Raw genomic sequence first — 22,784 nt, forward strand, 5'->3', positions numbered from 1 at the left:
AGAAAAAAGGTTTGACATGAGCCCTAGATTTTTTGAATGTATTTAAGACTGAGTGGATAAGAATTTTGCTAAGCCAAATTCATGATGGTTCCTTGTGGCTAGAAGGAGGACCAATCAAAATAACCAAGAGAATAGTTCATAGGGTTATTGGTAACCCAACCCTAGATTGACCAAAGACACTTAGGAGTGATTCTAAGGAAGTCATTGAGAAGAATACTAGAGCAGTCCAGAATAAGAGAGGTATAACTATAGATACCATCACTAATCCATTGCTAAACTCTGTTGTAAGTGTAGTCTCACATAAATTCTATCAATCTAGTAGATTGAATAGTGTATCATGTATAGTTATGATGTTGGTTATAAAATTGTAAAGAAAGATCATACATATGATCTAGCAAAACTTTAGCTACAACAATTGATGGAGAACCTTGGAGCTATAAGGAAAACCAAGAATGCATAGTGCAAGTTTGGTTCTATGTTGGTTTGTGTATACTTTTATGTACAGAATACATTCCCCTCATTTGGTACTGTAGGATGGAAGACAAATAGATCAATTGTAGTATAGATTAATGAGTACATTGAGCAATTAGGAGAAAACTTTGAAACTATAATGACTAGTTATTTTGAAGATTTTAAGAAATCAATAAAGCAGAGACTCAAGATTCCAATTTCCATAGTGGAGAAGCATTATGATGATTTATGTTTTCTTGTAGATGTTGACTATACATTTGTGCAAGTTGCCACACCAAGGATAAGATGGTTGAGACCCTTAGGTTATGAGGTAAATGTAGATGAAGCCTTAGCAGCCATAATAGCTCTACTTGCAAAGGAAGTAGATAAGACAACTAAAGTCTTTGAAAACTATGAGATGGTGAAATCAAAGATTGCCATGGAATTAAAGACTTCCTCTACACTCAAGGAGAAGGATAAGCCAGTTAAGAAACTAAATCAAAATTTGGAGAAGGTGCAGAAGAAGAAGAGGAAGAAGAAGAAGAGGATGAAGAGGAAGAACAAGCACAAGCACAAGATCCTCTAGCTCTGACTCAATGCATGGGAGAAGATAAGGAAGAAGAAGAGACTGTAGGTGTTGAGGGAGAAGAAGCCAACAAAATACATACCACTACCGAGTCAAAGAAGACAATAGAAAAGGCACAACCAATGGCAAAAGCAAAAAAATTTGTAAAACTTGGCCAATCCAAGCCTACTACACCAGAGCTAGCACACATGCAACTACCCAAAAGGAAAAAGAAAAGACCAAGCAACTTGAGCAAGGTAGACAGCAGCAGAAAAGATAGAGAAGGAAGTATGTGGTACAGCCAAATTTTGATGAAGAAAAGATGGAATCAAATGATAATAGTCAATTCAAGGTGGTAATTCATAATCCTCTCTCTGATCTTGAGAATATTATGTGAAAATTTCAAGAGAAATGTTGATTTATCTGGGTTTAGACATATTGATTTTGATAAATTGGGAAAAGAAGAGAAAAATCAAGTGGAAGAGGCATTGTATGCCATGATGTAAAAGTTTAAGAATAGTCTACTAGAATTTTCCAACTCTATACCAAAAGGCTTATATGATATTGTTGAGAAAAAATGACATCATTGTCTGAATGTGGAAAGACAAATCAAGGAAACAACATTAGCCCAAGTGATGCTAGAGTTGACAAAGGGAAAAATTGCTAAGGATGTTAAGAAATATGCAGTTAGGTTCACACCTAAATATAGAGCCTTTAGCATTCTCCAAAATAACATTGAGGATGTTGTGAAAAAAGTCAACACAAATATGGAAACTTATCTATGGTTTGACCATTGTGAAGAAAGGAGAAGCTAACCCTTCAGAGGGTAAACATGACGATAATGATGATGACAAGGAAGATGATGATCGAGAAAATACATTTGGGGGAGAGACAGAAGAGTAAAATGATGACAAGGAAACAACTGAGCAGTAGCAAGATGAATAGAGTGAGCAAGACATACAAGTGTTGAGTGTCAGTCCTCCCCATGAAATAACCAAGACCACTAAAACCATAATTTTTAACGATTTTTCTGATGCATCAGCTTAGAACATAAATCCTTTGACTGCAAAATATTTGAAGAAGATTTTAGATCAATCTACTCTGCAAGCAAAACTATGTGGTAATCCTATTCTAGTTACTATAGAAGAACTATAGAAGGCAGTGACTAAAGTGATAAGGTATAAGGTGAATCCACAAAAAACACCTTCAATCATCCCTTCAGTGACCATTGTATAACCTTTAATTCAAACAATAGTAGACACATCCACCAAGGTTGATACGAGTGTTAAAATTGATACAATTGAGAAGAAGGAAAAAGAGAAAGATACTACTATAGGTCAATAGCAGGAAATAGGACAGATCGATTCATCTACACCTATAGCATAGGAATAAGGTGCTAGCCAAGTCATAATAATAAACTAGGGCAATCCTGAAGAGAGTGAGCAAACACCAAAGGTGAAGGAACAAGTTGCCATCCAAGCACTAGTATCCCTACTAGCATCTTCCACTCCTTCTACTCAAACTCTTCAAAGGCTAAGCATAGAATCCATTCCATTACAAATGTTAGTGCCAAGCCCCAACTCATCAAAGGTAGAAAAGGTAATTCATTATGGAGACATAAGCCTTGATGAAGAAATTCTTGTTCCAAAGTATGACTATGATACTATGACATTGGAGCAAATAGGGATTTTGCAACAAGCCTTAGAGAGGAAAAAGCATCAAGAAATGCTTAGAAGAGAACATAGGTAGAGCAAGAACTCCAAGATATCAAAGACATTTTTTTAGATACATTTAGCCTACCAACTCCTGAAGAGACCAAGCCACTCATAGAACAACTGATTGATATAGTGGAAAAAGTCACTAATGAAGACCTTGATACAAATGCAAAACTCTTAGAATGGTCTAAAAAGAAGTTTCAAGGCAAGGTAAATGAGAAAATATCCAATGAGATATCACTACAACAAGTTGCATTAGCAACAAAGGTTGAGGATATGAAGAAGGTACTTGAGAATATATTCTCACTATACACAAAACTATGCAATCCTACATTCTTCACCCAAGAGACTAAAAGTCACATTCTAAGTCTAGAGAGAAAAATATCTGCATCAAGTGCAAGCCTACTATCAAATCAAGCTCAAAGTGAGAAGCATTTTAGAAAATTGCTTCAGACATAGAGTCAATTAGCTATCTTAATAACACATGAGGCTAATATTAGAGCCAAGATGAAAAGTATTCAGGCTGCCCTCACCCCTCATATGGAGATAATGCACAAGGAATTAGGCTATGTTGATACCTTACTAAAGAAAGACCCCAATATTTCTACTTTAGATGGTCTAGTACACCTTGTTGTCGAGCTTGCAATCCAAATTAAACCACTAGATGTTGCATGTGATAATTGGGATGCAGCTCTAAGAATAATAATGGATGTCCACAAATCTTTTTTGGACAAACACACCATAGGTGTATAACCCATTTGAAATAAGTGTCAAAAAAGGGGGAGATATAATACAAGGGAAGATATAATAAAGGGGGAGATAAAGATAAAGAGGGAGATAGAGAATATGAAGATAGAAAATATAAGGGAGATAAAGAAAAGAGGTGATATATAAAGGGGGATCATAGTAGCAGATTTATACCATTGGGGTGATATACATTTTTGGAGAGAAAGCAGCAAATAGATACATATATTAGCTAAGAGAGTGCATATTAGATGATAGAGTATCGGATGTAGTGCATTGAAGTTGAAGGGAGCATAGATATTGGATACAAATTAGACACATTAACTCATGGGGAGTTACAAAATTTTGAGATGTACAAGTTAATGCAAAATTTTGAAATTTTGAAGTTTTTTATATATGTTGAGTCATGGATATGTTATGCTCAAGGGATTAAGGTTGATCGTGAATATTTAAGTGTTTTTGAAACTCATGCTAAAGGGGGAGATTGTTGATCTTAGATTGGTTTTGACAAGTGAGTGTTAACACACTTAAGCCATTTACCCAGTTCATGTCGAACTAGTAATACATACTAAGCACAACATGTAAATATTAGACAATGTTGAGTTGCAATGAGTGTTGAGTCACTCATGTGCCGAGTCACTAAGGTGCCAAGCAAATAAACTATGCTAAGTGATTTAGGAGCTGAGTAAATAGTGGATGCCAACTAATGCAAGTGTCAAATCACAGTATACAAAATAGTGCATGCCGAGCATTATAGACTTCATATTTCGAGTGACACAGTTTTGACATATTTGTTTTTAATGCCACAAACAAGTATGTAAACCATTTTTTAGCTGACTTAAGATTACATTATGGAGATTAGGATGAATCTATATTTAGATTCTCTATGCAATTACATACAACTAATCAGAAAGTGAGAAGGTTTAAGTAGAAAAATGGATGAATCTCAGTGTAGATTCTATCTAACCCTAAGCCACCTATGTCTTCTTAAGGAGAACAAAGCCCTAAACTCTTTACAATGATAGAGAGGAGTTAATGGTATGGAGAGTTGAAGGAGTGAATAAGATAGTTTGCAGAGCATTCAAGGTGACTTAGAAGTGAGATTGAATTATAGAATTAGTTAGAGAAGAACAAAGGATAAAGCAAAGGATACAACATTGAGACATCTAATCTTGAAATATCAATAAGATATTGTGTAGAGGTGATTTGTTATCAGGCAAGAAAGTGCCAATTGCAAGATCTATGCTAAGACATTTTAACAAGTGATTTCAATTAAATCTCTTAACAAAGTTATTTTCTAATAGGTTGTATGAAATCCTTTAATAGGGTGCTTACTTAATTGTAAGTTGAAGTCCTCTAACCAATCACACTTCTAACAAGGTGTTGAAATCCTCTAACAAGGTGAGACCTAACAATCTTTGTAAGCCTTTAACAAGGAAAACCTTTCACATGGTAGATCATATTTCATGGTCAAATCATTGTAACCTTCATTGGATACACTTTATTACTACAGTAGTGAAGATTTTTGGACATCATCCCCACCCTAGTTTTATGTTCTCACTTGGAGGGTTTTTGGGTTATCATATGTAGTGTTATTTGTGTGAATGCCTACATGGTTATGTGATTTAGATGCATATGCTTTACATGTTATTTTAGCTTATACATGTAATGAATGAATGGTGAAAGTTTTATGGGTCCAAGTTTAAACTATTGATTCACCCCCTTCCCCCCCTCAGAAGTTTACTCTTTCTTGTTGTAATTCCAACATCTAGAAAGAAAGAAATAATAGAATTTTTAGAGACAAATAAATTCCTGAGTGGGTTCTTGGTCATAATATAGTTAGAGCTATCAAGGAAAACTTCAATTCTCACAAAAAATTAAGTAATGATATCCAAATCAATAACCCTATGCAGATAAAAGGTTATAAAATCAAAATTGATGATCAAAAGAAGAGTGTAAAATGGGAATCACCCCCTATGGGTTGGACTAAAGGTAACTTCAATAGTGATGCTAAAGGAAATCCTAGTAAAGCTAGTTGTGGAGGGGTTTTGAGGGACCATACTAGTAGAATTGTTAATGCTATTGCTATCCCTATAGGGATTTCTACTATCCATAAAGCTAAAGCAATGACAACACTATATACTATGAGGCTGGTAGTGGATTCTAGTTATCAAAATCTTTATATGGATGGAGATTCCCTTAACATTATTAACATGATTAATAAAAAGAGTCCAATTACTTGGACAATTGAGGGAAGTATAATGGAAATCAAAAATCTTATTAATAAATTTGATAATGTTATATTCTCTCATTTTTTTGGGAAGATAATTTACCTATTGATTGGGTTTCCAACCAAGTTATCTATAGGGAAAGCAAGTTGAGGTGGCATGCTAACCTATGCAAGGATGTGGAGCTAACGATGATAGTTAATTATGACAAGACACATGCTAGAGAAGGAAAGATTTCCTAAGACTAGAAAATTTATGAAGAGGAGTGATGGGTTTAGAGAGAATAGTTTGAGATTCCCTAGGAAGTACTTTTGCACTATTATGACTTGTGTTTGGCACATAAGTAAGGATAATAGCTCCTCGGTAATCTTCAAATCTTTATTATTTTTTCTAGTTTTTGCTACTCAGGTTTTTTGTAGGGGAAATCAAGTTTTTGGGATGGGAGGGGAACCTAGAAAGAAAGAGCCAAGAAATTGCAAGGTATGGAATACAAAGGCTTCTATGTCGGAGATTTTGCAGAAAGGAAAAGTGACGACCTACATTGAGAGACTCCATGGGTATAAACCTCACATAGTAGAGTCCTTTAAAAAATAGTTTGAAAATAGGGTCACTTTGCATGGGGTCATGGTGAAATTGATTGAAGAATTTATTGTTGAGATAATGGGGCTTCCAATGGAAGGGATTAAAATCAACAAGGAGACTAGTATCTCCAATGCGGCTTTCAAGAAATTTTGAAAGATGGAAAATGAAAAGAAGAAGTTGGAGAAAGATGGAAACTTTTATGAACTGAATCAATAAAAGTTATCTTGAGGGACATGGTGTCATGTATCTATGAGTATTTTATTATTGATGGTAGGGCTAAGAGAGTCCATAAATTTCACTTTGCTTTTTCCTAAATCATTTTAGGCACAAAGATTAGATTTCCTTTCCATTTTTTTTGAAATACTCTCTGCTTCAAAGCCTATATGCTCATAGGAAGAAACAATCGCATCTTGTGCTCCATGAAGGTTTAATATTACTTGTTGAATTTTTTTGTAAAAGTAAGGCTATAAAACCCTCTCCAATTCTAGAGAACAGGAAAGGGCTTGGTAATGTTCCCCACTCTAAGAGAATAAAAGTTGAAGAAGGGACCAGTGATAGCAAGAAGGTTTTCAAAAGGGAGAGGACTAAGAAAAATGTTAAGGAAATCATAGAATCTAAGAATTCTAATAATGAGGAGAAAATGGAAATGGGGGATCTTAGTTCTAACCTGGATAGTTACTCTAGGAGTAAAGGGTTGTCAACTGGTAAAGAAAATGTAGAAGAAAGTAAGGATAGAAATATTAATTCAAATGTTTGGTCAAAATCCCTTGGCGAGTATGAGGAAAAATACAATGAACACCCTTCTCATATGAAGAGTAATTTTAGTGAGGAGAAAATGGAGGAGGATAGTAGTAAGGAAATTGAAGATAGAAGCCCTCTTAGTAAGGACAACAGCCAGAGTAAAGAAGAAAAGGAGGAGAGGATAGAGAATCTAGATATTAATACTAATACCTAGATCAATAAAGGAGGAGAGGACAGAGAATCTAGATATTAATTCTAATAGCTAGATTAATAAAGGGGGAGAGGACAAAGAATCTGGATATTAATACTAATACCTAGATTAATACTATGACTACTATAGTTGGTTCTAAACCTAGGGCTATGTTAGACAGGAGGGATGACTCTCAAGAACCTAAACTTTCCTTTCTTCACACAACTAAGCTAAAAGCAAAGACTTCCCTTCAAGGTGATTCTTGGTTGTATAATGAAACTATGGTTCTCAAGAAGAATCTAGGGGTTATGCAGAAAGAATTAGATGCTGAATGCACTAAGAGAGCTTAGATAGAAGTGCAAATTGGTAATATCCCTAAAAATCTTAAAGAACATGAGCAGGAGCTTTGTTACTTAATTAAGGAAAGTGGTCAAAAAATTGAATAGGTCACTTCGACTATGTGTGTCATGGCGGCTAGTCTAGTAAGAAGAGTAATGAGGAGATAAGGTCTCCTAGTAATGTAGGGATGAGGAGTCTAGGAGGACCTAGTAAGAGAACTAGGCAAAGAACAAGGAAAAAACTTGTTGAGGCTATTGAGGCTCCAATTCTTTCTCCAACTACCATAGTCCAAAGTACTATAGAATCAAGTAAAGAGGTGGTGAACATTATCAAAGAGCTTTAGTAGGTGTTGGTTATAGAGCAGGTGTGTTGGTTGTTGGTCTAGGTGGTTTTCCTAGTTTTTACTTTTTTCTTTCCAGCTTGTTTAAACTCTAGGTTCTAGGTCCTTATAAAACTTGGTTTCTTTTTTTAGTTTAAACTTTGATTTTAGGTCCTTGTAAAACCTAGTTTGGATGTTTCAAACTTTAGGATTAAGGTCCTTGTAAAACTTGGTGGTACTTTAAATTTTTAATCTTTAGTTTTTTTGTAAAGGGTCTCAAGTCCCTTCAAAACTTGCTTTTGCATTAATCTAAAATTATGTACAAGTTATTAGTCTTGAAATGGATTTATCAAAAGTGAAAAATATTGACAAAATCAATATATCAAAAGAGAGAAATAAAATGGTGTACTCTACACTTCTGAAAGTGAAAAAGGCAAAATAAAAGACTCGCAAAGCAAATAGAAAAGTTACAAGCAAACCTGTATAATGTGAATTCCAAGGAGAAAGCAGCAAACAATAGGTTGAAAGAATTGAAAAATAGGATAAATAATTCTTCTTCTATAGAGGCATTGTCTAGCAAGAAAAGATGAATGAACAACTGAAAAATCTAACTAATGAATTGGAGGAGTGCAAAAAAAATTCTACCATGAAAAATCCTCCACTACATAGTAGTTCAAGTCTATAGAGATTAGTACATAGGTAAATAATAAATTGAAACCTGACCTGGACTATGTTGTCAAGGAAAATAATAATTTGAAGGTTGAATCAGAGAATGAAAGGAAAAATACTCCTCTACTGGAAATACAATCCATAATTTGAAGATGGCATTGGAGAACACAAAGAAAAATGAGGAGTCTAATGCAAGGATAATTGATAATTTGTAGAAGGAATTGCGGAATGAGAAGAAAAAAGAAGAGTCTAGTGTAAACACAATCCATAATTTGAAGAAGAAATTAGAGAAAATGAAGAAAAAAGAGGAGTCAACTGCAAAGAAAATCCTTGATTTGAAGAAGGAATTGGATAATGCAAACACAATGGAGTCTAGTGCAACTATAATAGTGACACAATCCACCATATGAAGAAGGAATTAGAGAATGCGAAGAAAAAAGAAGAGTCAACTGCAAAGAAAATCCTTGATTTGAAGAAGGAATTGGACAATGCAAAGAAATAGGAATCTACTCATCGTGCAAACACACTCCATGATTTGAAGAAGGAATTGGACATTGCAAATAAAAAGGAAGAGTCCACTACAAAGGCAATCCATGATTTGAAAAAAGGACTCAAGGATTAGAAGGAAAAAGAGGTAACTACTACAAAGACAATCCAAGATTTGAAGAAGAAATTGGAGGATGGGAGGAAGAGAGCAGCTAATTGGCAAGGGAAACTAGAGGAAATATAGAAAAAGAGTGAAATAGAGATGTCTAAAATGAAGAAAAAGATGGAGAATGCAAGTGCACAAAATATAATTACATCTTCTGAAGACCATCATGTCAAGGATACTATAATAAACACTGTTAACCTTATCAAACAAAAAAATTGGGAGAAACTAATACAAAACAGTGATAACTTGTTTGAATGGCTTGATTTAAATAGCAATATCAGAAAATGTCTTTGAAAATGTAAAAAAAGTTGTTGATGGTAAAAAAGTATCTTTACCACTTCTTAAAAAATCTTGCAATAAAAATTTGGAATAAAGTACAAAGATCTAGTGATAGGGATTTGGCAAGCCAAGGAATAAACAACCACTGTGATGCCTTTGTAATGACCTTTGTTGTCTGTCACAATTGTGACCAATTAATGGAAATAGATGAAGCTCTAAAATATTCTTCTAGAGACTTGATAAAGATGAATCACAACATACTAAACTTGCTAAATGTTGGATTACCAAATCTAGCTGATTCAGACAGAAAAATCATTGGAAAATAAGATTACAGAAAAAAGTTGTACAACACCATGAACTTTGATTTAGGAAAATTGCCTAAGGAAACCACTCTAGAAAGAATTATGAGTTGCATAAAACCACTATCAAGAATAAATGCAGTTATAGATAAATTCCTCAATTCATATAAAAATATATCTTTGAAGTATTCATTGTTGAAAAGGTTACAACTATTTAGGTGCAACCTCAAAAAAATGGAGCTTCCAAATGATGCAAAATGGAGTGCCCTAAAGAACATCATTGAATTTGGTTAACCTACTCAATCTGTTACTGTTACTACCAGTCATAGTTCATAGCCCTAAGAAGTAACAACTTAGTAAGTGATAGTACTATAATCATTTTGTTACTTGTTTCTCTTTAATTTTAAATTTTAGATTTAATTTCAACTTTTTTTAATGTTAATTATTATAGGAATCAAGAGCCAATATATCAAGATAGCTAGATAGTTAGACATTGGTATACTAGTACTACACAGAGTAGATGAAAAAAAATTCCCTAGTCCTACTTGAAAAAATTGTACAATTGACAATGTGGCAATGTGATTGTACACACATAATGTGGTAGTAATATTATTGTATATACAATTACAAACTAACCTACAACTATTGTTTCTCCCTTGTATCTGTAAAAGAGAATTCAGAGTCATTTGACATTGAGTCATTTTTAAAGGGTTTTAATATTCTACTTCTCTAGGCTCTATATTTGTATAATTGTTTGTAATGGTTAATATATTATGTTACGCACTGATTTATAATTATAAATTATAATACATTTTTTTAAAAGAAACCTTATTCTATAAAATGCATTACGTTACAATTTCTTAAAGAAACTAGAATCAATGAAATTCTAAAAATGTATAAAAACTAGAATGAATGCAAATCTCAAGTTCAACATGTATAAAAACTATAATCAATGAAAATCTCAACATGTTTTAAAAATACAATTAATGAAAATCTCAACATGTATAAAAACTAGAATCAATAAAATTCTCAACATGTGTAGACTCTAAAAGTAAAAACTAGTTTCAATGAAAATCTCAACATGTAAGTTTGTAACATCAACATGTTTTAAAAAAAATTAAGCATCCATAATTAGATAGTGAATGAAGGGTATAAATTAACTTCTACAAACATAATTAATTAGTAGATAGAGTCTTAGACATTGGTAAGACTAGAGCACATAAATTAATTTGAATTGAAATTTTTAAGACCAAAGCTACTAGCCTACTACTTGACTCACATAGAAGTTACAACTTGAAGTTGAGAAGTTGTTGTAGTTGTCACTCTGTCTGGACTGGCTCAACATCACTATCATTAGAATCCTCCTCATTTATTGCATATAACATTTCATTTTCCATTGCATTTTTTTTAGATTCGCTATTAGTATGCATGCAAAAGTCAACTTCATCTTCATTGCTTCCAATATCAGCAGTTGCCACTGCCACAACCACCGCTACTACCACTGCCACCACCGCCGTCATCGCTACTACCACTACCACTTGGGTTTGAAATGTTGACCATCCCTTTTCTTTGACATTTGATTCTCTAAATGTTGAGAGCCTTGTCATAAGGAAAATTATCTACCTCATACCTAGAATTATAGAGCTTCAAAAAATTATCCAATTTTTTGTCTAATTTGTTTCTAACCTTTGACTTCAGAAATCCCAAAGTACTAAAAAATCCCTCACCCTTCACCAAACCCAACATCTTGTTCAAACATAAATTTGTAAGCTTGAAATATTTTGGTATTGACTCTCTCATCTAACCAAGGTATTTTCAAAGCTTTGTTAGTACTCCCTCTTCATTTATGTTCCCTCATTATGCTTACAAAATAATATGATTGATCTCTCAATCAAGATTCATCTAAAATTTCATTTATAGTTACTTCATTTATTACTTAAAGTTTGCAAAAATGTTGAATCAAAGTCATCATCCTTCTTCAAAAATCACTCGGATAGTTTAGAGACCAATATTGAGGACTAACAATAGACATTGCTTCAAGCAGTTCCTTTGGAGGGAATCTAAATCTAATTTGAGATGAAAGATTGTAGAAAAATTGCTTGATAGAATCAAGCATAGAATATTTTATCTTCTTGAAGTCTTCACTTGTAACATGTGAAAGTACCTTCATAGTTTTGATTCTACTTCACTTCTTGATTCATTGGGGTTGGACTCGAGGTTGATGCAAGCATAGTACTACATTGGTATGTCAACTCCATGTATCTTGACACATACCTCATCATTTGCACCAATGTCTAAAAATTTCTCAAGATTGTTCAAATATGTGATTTCTATCCACTTTGCAAACTTTGATTCATCCAATGGTTGTAATTGATACAAAGTATCTAGGCTATTACATGTCATTTTATGTAGCTTATTATATTATGCAATGTATGTAGCTCTTTGTTGAACCTCTTTTATAATATTTCTCATGTCTTGTAGCATGGGGAGAATAGCTACTAAAGTTAAGGGTATATTAACATTAGTTAGACTTGAATATAGTTGAGGAAATCTATCTTGCATAGAGTTGATTAGTCCAACAACAATGGATATTTAGAGAATACTCAATGTGATGGTTCATCCAAAGAGATCCATCTAGTATCATTGTCTTTAAGAAGCTTCCTACCATCAGTAAGTCCTTGAGAAAAGTGTTGAAATTCTCGAACTCATTTTGGACTTTGACTAAAGTATTGGTAAATCTCTTTGACTAAATATTCCACTTTACTTACACAACCAAAACCATTGATAATTCAAAAAGCTAGATTCATTTGATGGGCCATGTAGTGAATGGGAATAGCATAGGACACCAAATCATTCTTGACCTTTTTGCAAAAATTGCCTTTATGACCTTGCATAACCAAAGCTTCATCCCCTCCAACACACACCAGCTTTTGGCAATCTCCATGTTATCCATACCTCCACAATCAATTAGAGTACTCTTTAATAAATCATATTAAAAATTGGTTGTCACACTACAATTCAATTTAGCAATAGATAGTAGTGTACCTATGAATTGTGGGCCTCTGAACCTCACAGACACTTCAACACGATCATTATACGTGAATTCATCCTGGAATGAACATGAGATTGTTCACCCAAGACTAGTCCTGCGAGTCGACCTGTTGCCTTCTATGTAAAGGGATTTTGCCTATTAATATCCTCAAAATCAAGGTGTAGGCAACCAAACCCTCTAAGAATGAAGGATTTGAATGCAATTAAGCTATATGAATGTGCAAATTTACTCTAAATGTATAATGCAAACTAACTTAAGAACTTGTAAAAGAAACTATATTAGATGCATACATTTTAAATGCTAAATGATGAAATTATGTGAGAATGTATTGAGCTAAGTGAGTGCAAAATGCAATAGCAATTCGATAGCATGAAAATTCAACCTCTATAATGAGGAAATGAGGGTCTCTTAAATAGACTTCCCTGGAATCCATCAACAGTTGAGATTGATTTCAATCAACGGTCGGGATTGAAGATGAGGTTCAGTTAAGGTGGAAGATTCCCAAATTAGAGGAGTTAATTGGCTCAGATCTAAGTGTAAGAGTCAGTCAACTCAGATAGATTTCAGTGTGAGAGCAAGTGATCTGGATCACTTCTAATTTGATCAATAGTGAACTAGGAATTTCCATTCTTGAACTGAAGAGAAAATTAGGAGAGATATTTAATTTAATAAAATAAGATATGCTCTTATAATTACCTTTTTCTATTTAATTAAATAATTCTATTTAATTAATTAGAGATATTTTTCTTAATTAATTAAATAACTCCATTTAATTAATTTAGGAATAACTTCCCATTTAATTAAATAACTTTGTTTAATTAATTTAGAAGTAGCTTCTCCATTTAATTAAATAATTTCATTTAATTAATTAGAATAGGCATATTTATTAAATTAAATAAATTTAATTCCATAGTACATTAGCCTTAGGAGATAATTTAATTTAATAAAGTATGAATACTTTAGATTAAATTAAATTGAAATCAAATAGGTTTAATGTGGTTAATATGAGTGTGTACTATAGGGATTAAATAATGAGTATGATGAATACAGATTAGGGTTTTCTGTATCTGACAATTAAGTCAAGTAGCGAGTAGCAGAATAAGAATTTCCTATTAGAATAGGTCTTAAGAATCGATCAGAAATAGACTAGAATTGGTTGAGATGGCAATAAGCCAATTTGGGGGTATTACATTTTTCCCCTCTTTGAATGAATGTGCGAGCAGCACGTTCAATTCAAAGAAAATCAAAAAGCATGATGCGAGGATCAAGAAATGAGATTGGTTCCAAAATTGATGATACGAAGACCAATTGATAAGCTTTTAAGGACCATCTCTAGAACATAGCTTAATCCTAAGGAATCCAAGTAGAATACCTAGATACCCAAAATTGATAAGCATTTAAAAGGTTTCTTCAAAATGAAGTTTGCCCTTTAAGGATCCAGATAGAACACCTAGATACCCGAGATTGATAAGCATTTAAAAGATTATCTCCAAAACAAAGCTTAACCTTTAAGGATCTAGGTAGAACACCTAGATACCCAAGATTGAAAGCATTTAAAAGATTATCTCCAAAATGGAGCTTAACCTTTAAGGATCTAGGTGGAATGCCTAGATACCTGAGATTGAAAGCATTTAAAAGATTATCTCCAGAACGGAGCTTAACCTTTCAGGATCCAAACAAAATGTCTAGATACCTGAGATTGATAGCATTTAAAAGATTATCTCTAGAATGGAGCTTAACCTTTAAAGATCCAAATAGAACATCTAGATACTTGAGAACAATAGTAGATAACAAAATCTAATTATGAGACATAGAATCATCCCCAGAATGAGGCTTGATCCTTAGGAGTTGAGGTTTAGATTGTCCCAATACATGTCCATCGAACTCTAAGAAGATTTGTTCTAAGATTGATTAGTTGATGAAAAGATAAGATAGATAGCAAAGATGCCAGATAGAAGGGAGCAAGATGCCCCAAGTGATGAGATGCCCCAAATGACGAGGACATAAGATAGGAACAAGATGCCCCAAGCGATGAAGATTCAAATTGATTTGAAATTCAAGTTTAATGGTATAATCATCCTACCCCCTCGAGAGTGAAATCAAAAGATGACACACCAAAAATATGATGTAAAGCAATATGTTGAGAGATATAAAAGAAATCAAAGATTCAACAGAATATAGAGGAGCTCATAACAATCAAAAGAAAATTTAGAGTTGATTTGAAATGATTGCAAGGTTTGAAGACCAAGGTTGACCAAAATTTGACCAAATTTGGCCTTAGTTGACTTGAGTTGACTTTTTCAAAAATAAATTTTGAAAACATGAAGGATTTTGAGTTGAAAAGATTCCAAGAATTGCAAAGTATCAGAAAGATTTTGACTGCACAAATGTTCAATCACGTCGGTTCCCAAAATTTTAAAATGCCTTTTTGAGGCACTTAGGTGTGTCAGATTTCAAATTTGATCTCGAAAATGGATTCAAAATGGTCAAATTAGCCAAGGGTGATTTTTGTGCAAATTGGAGCACTTTGAGAAATTAGGTCAACAACTATATAAGGGCCCAAGGGGTCATTTTCAATTCATTTGTACTTTTTGTCTTGTAGTGAATTGAGCTCTGAGAGAGACATGGCAGTGAACGTGAGATACCATTATTTTGAACACTCCAGAAAACACATCTAGCTAGCAGACTACGGACCACCCGTGAGTCATCGATTTCTCATCTTCATACTTTCATTTTCATGCTTTACAAAGTCATTTATTGCATTTTTTAAAGCATGTTTTAGGGTTGTCCAAATGGTCTTCACACTAGACTATCTTTTCTCGCACGAAGATAATCTCTTCTCGTGCAAAGAAATAGGGTGCATTGTTTCTTTGCATGCATCGGTGAGGTTTCTCGCACAGGAGACACCCACCTCTCGTGCGAAGAACGAGATTCTTCATGCACAAGAACTACGTTTCTCATGCGAGGACTTCATTTCTTGCACGAGAAGGAGATTCTTCGCGTGGAAGAGGGAAAATTTGCGCGAGAGTCAGAGATCTTCGTGCGATAATAGGAGATCTTTGCGTGAGATCTTAAGATCTTAGCACAAGAACCTGTGATAGCAGTGTTTAAAATTTTCAATTTTACACATAAAATTTGCATTTTTATTAGCTTTATTTTTCCATTTCATTCTAGTACTGATCGTTTTCCTGTCATTGTTTGTTTGTGTGTGTGCAGGAGGTCTTCGATGATGTCTCATTCAGATCACATTATCCACCATATGGAGAGTTATTACAGAGTCTCGATGATGCTGATTGGGCACACGTTGCTCAATTGGGTTTGTCCTCTCTATGCCAGATCCCAACCGTGATGGTGAATCATGACTTAATCACAGCTTTGGTGGAGCATTTCCATTCAGAGACAAACAGCTTTCATTTGCCAGTGGGGGAGATGATGATCACCCCAGAGGACATCTGGAGGATATTGTGGATCCCATTCCATGGAGCCAGAGTGGTGTATGATACAGTGCCCTGAGTAGGCACAGAGGAACTTTCTATTGTTTTTGAGAGGGTGCTATAGAGAGGTTGAGCCATCAGCTGGGATGAGTTGATGCATACATACGGGTCGACACACAAGCTAGCATCTGTGCTAGCTATATTCTTGAGATGCTTCTTGTGTCTTGATAGAGGACAGCATGGTTTAGAGTGTGGGTGGGGAGTGATGTTGCACTGGATGGTAGAGGTGCCTAAGATTTTTGGATGGGGTTAGTGCATGTTGGCCGACTTGTACCATGAGATGCACAAGATAGTCTTCTATGAGAAGAAGACTATGGCTGCCAAAGTTTATGTGTTATAGATCTAGGCATGGGAGCATCTTCCCATATGTAGGCCCATCCATGAGGATGCCTGAGAGTTGATGGAGCTGTCTATTTATAGATATTGGGGGCACATTACCCAGGTCTTCCTAGGTAAGACAGAGCACTAGAGGACATGTCTTGATGACCTGGTCTTCATCGTATGGTGACCCTGGTAAGAGATGAAGGATTGGGATGATGCTTAGAGAGAGCTACCATGGATGTTCAGCTCATGACCACTGTTGGGTAGAACTACACAGATCATAAAGCAATTTGCGGTTTCACAAGTGTGGTGGCAGTACGGCCAACCACAAGATATTTCCCAGGAGTATTGTGCATACGCTAGACTGGTGAGGGATGTAGGGTGGGGGTGGCCTCCATGTATGGATCCAAGATGATCCATGATAGATGTGCACAGCCTAGCTGCAGTTCAATGTGACTACCTTTCGGAGGTAGCAGATGTAGGGATGACACCTGCCTATCAGGATCACTTGATCAGCCATCCATTCCCGAGATTTACTGATCCACTAGGGATGGCAAGTTAGGTAGAGAGGTAGGTGCCTCAATAGTAGCAGGCATAGCCACAGCCATAAGTGCAGCCATAGGTCTAGCACTGGGTACAGCAGTTTCAGATTCCCTCACGGTAGATGGGATCAGACCCAGGTGTCGAGGGTAGTGGGACAGGATATGGTAGGCGGTGAAGGTAGAGGATAGAGGAGCAGGCCCCAGAGCAAGAGGTTTCACAGCAACATGTGCCACTACAGTAGTAAACACCACCATAGCAGCAGGCACCACCACAGCATCAGGCACCTGAGATGTTCAATGAGGATATGCCAGATTAGCCTATGGCTGGGGGGCAGGACATAGTACGATGCTATCGAGAGAAGATTCATCAGGCCTCCCGACAGTTGGGGGATTTATAGATATAGGTAGTTGTTTAGGACTCATAGCTAGTAGAGCGATAGCAAGAGATTGATCGGTGGAGAGAGCGCATCGAGACTGCTGAGCAGAGATTAGAGATTGCACAAGAGGAGATTTTCCTTTAGTCGGCTTGAGCAGCCTATTACTTTGCTGCATATTCAATAGTGGTGCCTAATGAGGCTCTGTAGGTGCAGTAATTTTCACAGTATGCTCAAGAGTCCGGAGGTGCACAACCTCCTGCTAGACTTGACATGCCACCACCTCCTCCTCTGCCTGTAGCTCCTGCTCCTGCTCCTCCTACAGATGAGAGCATAGGGTAGAGTTAGATGTTGTGCATCTGGATCTTGATTTCTAATCTTTGGCTATGTATTAATTTGTCTGTTAGCACCATTTTGTACCATTTTTATTGATAGCACTCGAGTAGTGCCCATTTTTGTACTGACCCATTCTTTTGAGATATACATATCTATGAGTTTTTGAGTCGAGTATCAGTGTACATGTCATTGTCTATGTTTGTTTCACTTTTATGTACATGAGATGTCAATATGATGATGATGAGATACATGTTGTACTTTGATATGATGATTATGTGATGTGATGTGATGTGATTATGAGCATGTAGAGTAGATATTATGAGTATATGGATGCAATGCATATGAAAATGGACTGACATCTCATGTAGTGTTGCATGTTTTTGCTTGACAATGATAGGTATTCCATTGAGGAATGCTAATAGACGAATCAAATGATTGTGCAACCATGGAGAAACCTGATAAGTTTGAAGATGCCCCCAATCCTTCATGACACAGGAAAGAAATAGAATCACAACCGAATTGTCTGCGTATGCAAGTGAAGTATGTAATGCAAGACCATGTTAAATGCAACCCTAGGTCTGGTTACCAAGCCTTGATGATTTATCATCACTGGACATAGAACAAAGCTCGTATGTTATACAATACTCACTAACATTGCAATCATGGGAATATGAATAGAACATATGTTATAGGTTTGTCAGGATTAAATGTAAGCATTCAAGGCACAAGAAGCCAGAATGACCAGAACATTTGCCCATTTTAATAAAGCAAGTTAACATAAGCATAAATGCTAGGATGACTAGAATGTTGCTTGCATGATAGACATGCCAAACATGCAGGAGATCCATCTTATGCTAAGTATTCAGTATTTATTCTGTCCACAATGACCCTTGTGTTTGTAACCTAAGACAGAAGTGTGCTAGGTATACTCGCAGTGACCCGTATGTTCACTTAGCAGGACGAGTATCAGTATTTACTATAGCATGAAGAGTTCACTCCAACAAAAAAGGAGAAGAACCAACATTATTGACATATTCATATAAAAGGAGTTGAGGTACACATGGCCATCCAATACGAGATGGAGGCTCTTATAGTGTACACCCCTCTTATAAGAATATGTCAACTAATTGGAACTAAACCACAAATAGAAAGAAAAGAAAAGATCATGCCCCCAGTCATTACTTCTCTAGTCGAAGATGACATCATCAAGTTGCTCGAGGAGAAACGATAAAGAAAAATCAAAGCAAACAAAGAAAGAGCTCAATATATCCAAACAAGTATGTCATTTTTGAGTTCAATGTTTTTTGGATTGATGTCAAGTGTCAGTGTCCAAAACATGTTTGAAAGAAATCTCTTTAGTAGGGTGAGGACAGTAGGCAAACACAGTCAAAACAACTAGTAACTGAGGTCAAAGAGGGAATCTTCACGATAAAGAACCTAAAGAGGACTAAGTGACAAGAGACGGACATGGGCAGAACGACTGGTGACTGACGCAAGAGATATCTTCCATAAAGGAATCTGGAGACGTGACCCAAGCAACAATAGGCAGACACAGCTGAAACAATTGGTGACTATTGTGAAAGAGATTCTATAAGGAGAATCTTAAAAATGAGGTATATTAGCGATAGTAGATAGACGCAGTGAGGACCACTGGTGACTGTCATGAAGGAGATTCTATGAGGAGAATCTCCAAAATAGTGACACTAGCGATAGTAGGAAGACGCAGTGAGGACCACTAGTGATTGCCACAAAGGAGATTCTATGAGGAGAATCTCGAAAGTAGTGACACTAGCGATAGTAGGAAAATGCAGTGAGGACCACTGGTGACTGTCGCAAAAGAGATTCTATGAGGAGAATCTCGAAAGTAGTGACACTAGCGACAATAGGTAGACATAGTGAGGACCACTGGCAACTGTCGTGAAGGAGATTCTATGAGGAGAATCTTGAAAATAGTGACACTGAAGGGGAATGCCCTCGACCCGTGACAAGACTTAATCCATGGATACATGAGTGGAAAGCAGGAAAAGTAGGAAAGCATAAGCATGAAAGTGACTGTACAAAATAGCCAGAAGATGCACTGCAAGATGGAGCAATGGGAACAACAGGCGCCTATCTACCAATTTTTCACCTTCTTGGCAAGATTTCTCTTTTTTTGCTACCATGATGCCTATTTCAAGGTTTTTCACCAATGGCACTTTTTTTTTTTTTCAAAAAAAAAATTGTATTTTTCTCTTTTTGATTTTTTTTTTTTGTATTTTTGAGATTTTTCACTTTTTATGGTGTTACCAAGGCACCTACTGCTAGGTTTTCACCAGGGTAACAATTTTTTTTAGGACTTTTTATGATTTTTAAGTTTTTTCAGGACATATAGATATGTGCAAAGAGCTTGCTGATATTAGATCAACTTTAAAACTGCTTTAGGTGGAGAGTGTTGATAGGTTCTTTAAGCACTTCTCCTTTGGTTGTGGAAAGCTGATAGGCACCAGATCCATATACTGCAATAATGATGTAGGGACCGAGCTAGTTTGGTTCAAACTTTCCTTTTTGTACTCACTGTTGTTGATTCTTAGGTTTCTCTCTTAGGACAAGATCACCCAGCTGGAAGTCACGTGGCTTGACCCTCTGATTGTAGCTTCTTGCCATTCATTGTTGATATGCTCGTAGATGATCACATGCCACTTGTCAACGTTCATCCAGTAACACAAGCTCTTGAAGCCAAGCTATCCTATAGCCATCATCAGTGATAAGGCCCTTCATAGAGATTCTCAAGGTAGGAATCTTGACCTCTATTAGAAGCAAAGTATCCGCCCCATACACCAACGCAAAGGGAGTTGTACCTGTTGGAGTTCTAATGCTTGTCCTATATGCCCACAGAGCTGGATTGATCTGGAGATGCCAATCTCTCCCCAACTTACTGACTGTGCGATGAAGAATTTTGAGGATTTCCTTATTGGATGCTTCAACCTGGCCATAACCTTGGGGGTAATAAATGGAAGACCAATGTTGTGTGATTTTGAATTTCTTGCACAATTTCTTAAGGTCTTTGTTCTTGAATTGTCCTCCATTGTCAGTAATGATTGAGGATGGTACACCATATCTGGAGATGATGTAGTTTGTAATGGAAAAGTGCTATAGTTTTTCCATCAGCAACTATGAGAGGGATTGCCTCTACCCACTTCGTGAAATAATCTATAGTCGTGATAATGAACTTATGTCCATTAGAGGAGGTTGGGTAGATTTGTCCCACCAAGTCGAAGGCCCATTGTTAAAATGGCCATGTTGTAGTAGAAGGAATCAGCTCTCTGGCTGGAGCGTTAATCAGATTCTCGTGTAGTTGACACTGCTTGTAAGACCTAGCATGCTTGATAGCTTCTTGCTCCATTTTGGACCAGTAGTAACTAGCATGAAGGAGTTTGCAAGCTAGTGTTAGGCCATTGGAATGAGCTTTGCAAATGCCCTCATGAATGTCAATTAGTGCATGTTTGGACTCTTCGGGTTCTAAACACCTAAGGAGTGTTTCATTGAGACCTCTCCTATATAGATTTTCAACAATAATGACATTATGCAAAGCATTATAGATTAGGTAACATTTCTCATTCTGGGTTAGACCTTCTAGAATGGTTTGATTACTAAGGTAGGAATAAATGTGATGGTAGCGAGATGATTCTTGTCTTATAATAGAATAGATTGTCTTAGAATCAGGGGTGTCATAGGCTAGGTAGTGTAACACTTCCACCAAGAACTCATGTCGGAGATCATCTTCAAGCATTTGTAGCAGGGAGGCCAAGGTGGCCATGGCATCAGCCTCTTTGTTATCTACTCTTAGAACTTGCTGGAAGGTGATGTGTGCAAAATACTTCTTTAAGTCATCAACCATGCACTTGTAAGGAATTAATTTCTCATCCTTTGTTTGGTACACATCATTAACTTGGTTGATGAAAAGCTGAGAGTCAACAAAGATATCCAGCTGATCCACTCTCCATTCAGCTACAATTTTCATGCCATTGATCAAAGTCTCATATTCAGCAATGTTGTTTGTACAAGGAAACAAAATCTTGTATGCTTTGAGAAATGAGTATCTTTGTGGTGTAAAAAAGAGTAATCCAGCACCTGATCCTTGTTGTGTGAAGGACCCATCAAAGAACATAACCCATGTATGGTGTGTGAGTGTCAAAATTGACTCATCTAGGAAATCAATTTTCATTGGCAAAAGACTCTGTATGGGTGCATTGGCCAGTATATATGTAATTGCCTGTCCCTTGATAGCCTTGCATTCAATGTATTGGATGTCAAACTCACTAAGTATCATGACGCATTTAGCCAATCTTCCTATGAGAGCTGCCTTATTGAGCAAGTACTTTAGTGGGTCTATTTTAGCCACAAGCCTCATATTGTGGGCAAGCATGTAGTCTCTCAACTTCTAGGAAGCAAAGACAACTGCCAAGCAAGCTTTCTCAATAATGCTATAGTTTTTCTCATAAGAGACCAGTGTCTGACTCAAGTAATAAATAGCCCTTTCTTTGTTGTCATTATCTTCCTAAGCCAATAAGATTCCTAAAGATGTTTTAGTGGCTAAAATGTATAAAAGCAAAGGCTTCCCATGAATAGGAGTCATCAGGATTGGCAAATTGACAAGATATTGTTTGATCTGTGTTAAGCTTTCCTCACAATCTTGGCTCCAATTAAATTTACACCCTTATATAAGGTCTTTGTGAAGGGTTGTGATCTATCTGCCAATTGTGAAATAAACCTGTGAATAGATTGAAGCCTTCCCTGTAGTCCTCTCATCTAACTGATGTTTCAAGGTGGTGGCATATCCATTATTACTTGTACTTTCTTCGGATCTACCTCAATTCCTTTTGCAAAAACAATGTATCCTAGCAACTTTACTGA

The sequence above is a fragment of the Cupressus sempervirens genome, chromosome 5 (genome assembly GCF_028749045.1).
Source record: "Cupressus sempervirens isolate cs-2001-9-10 chromosome 5, ASM2874904v1, whole genome shotgun sequence".
NCBI lineage: Eukaryota > Viridiplantae > Streptophyta > Pinopsida > Cupressales > Cupressaceae > Cupressus > Cupressus sempervirens.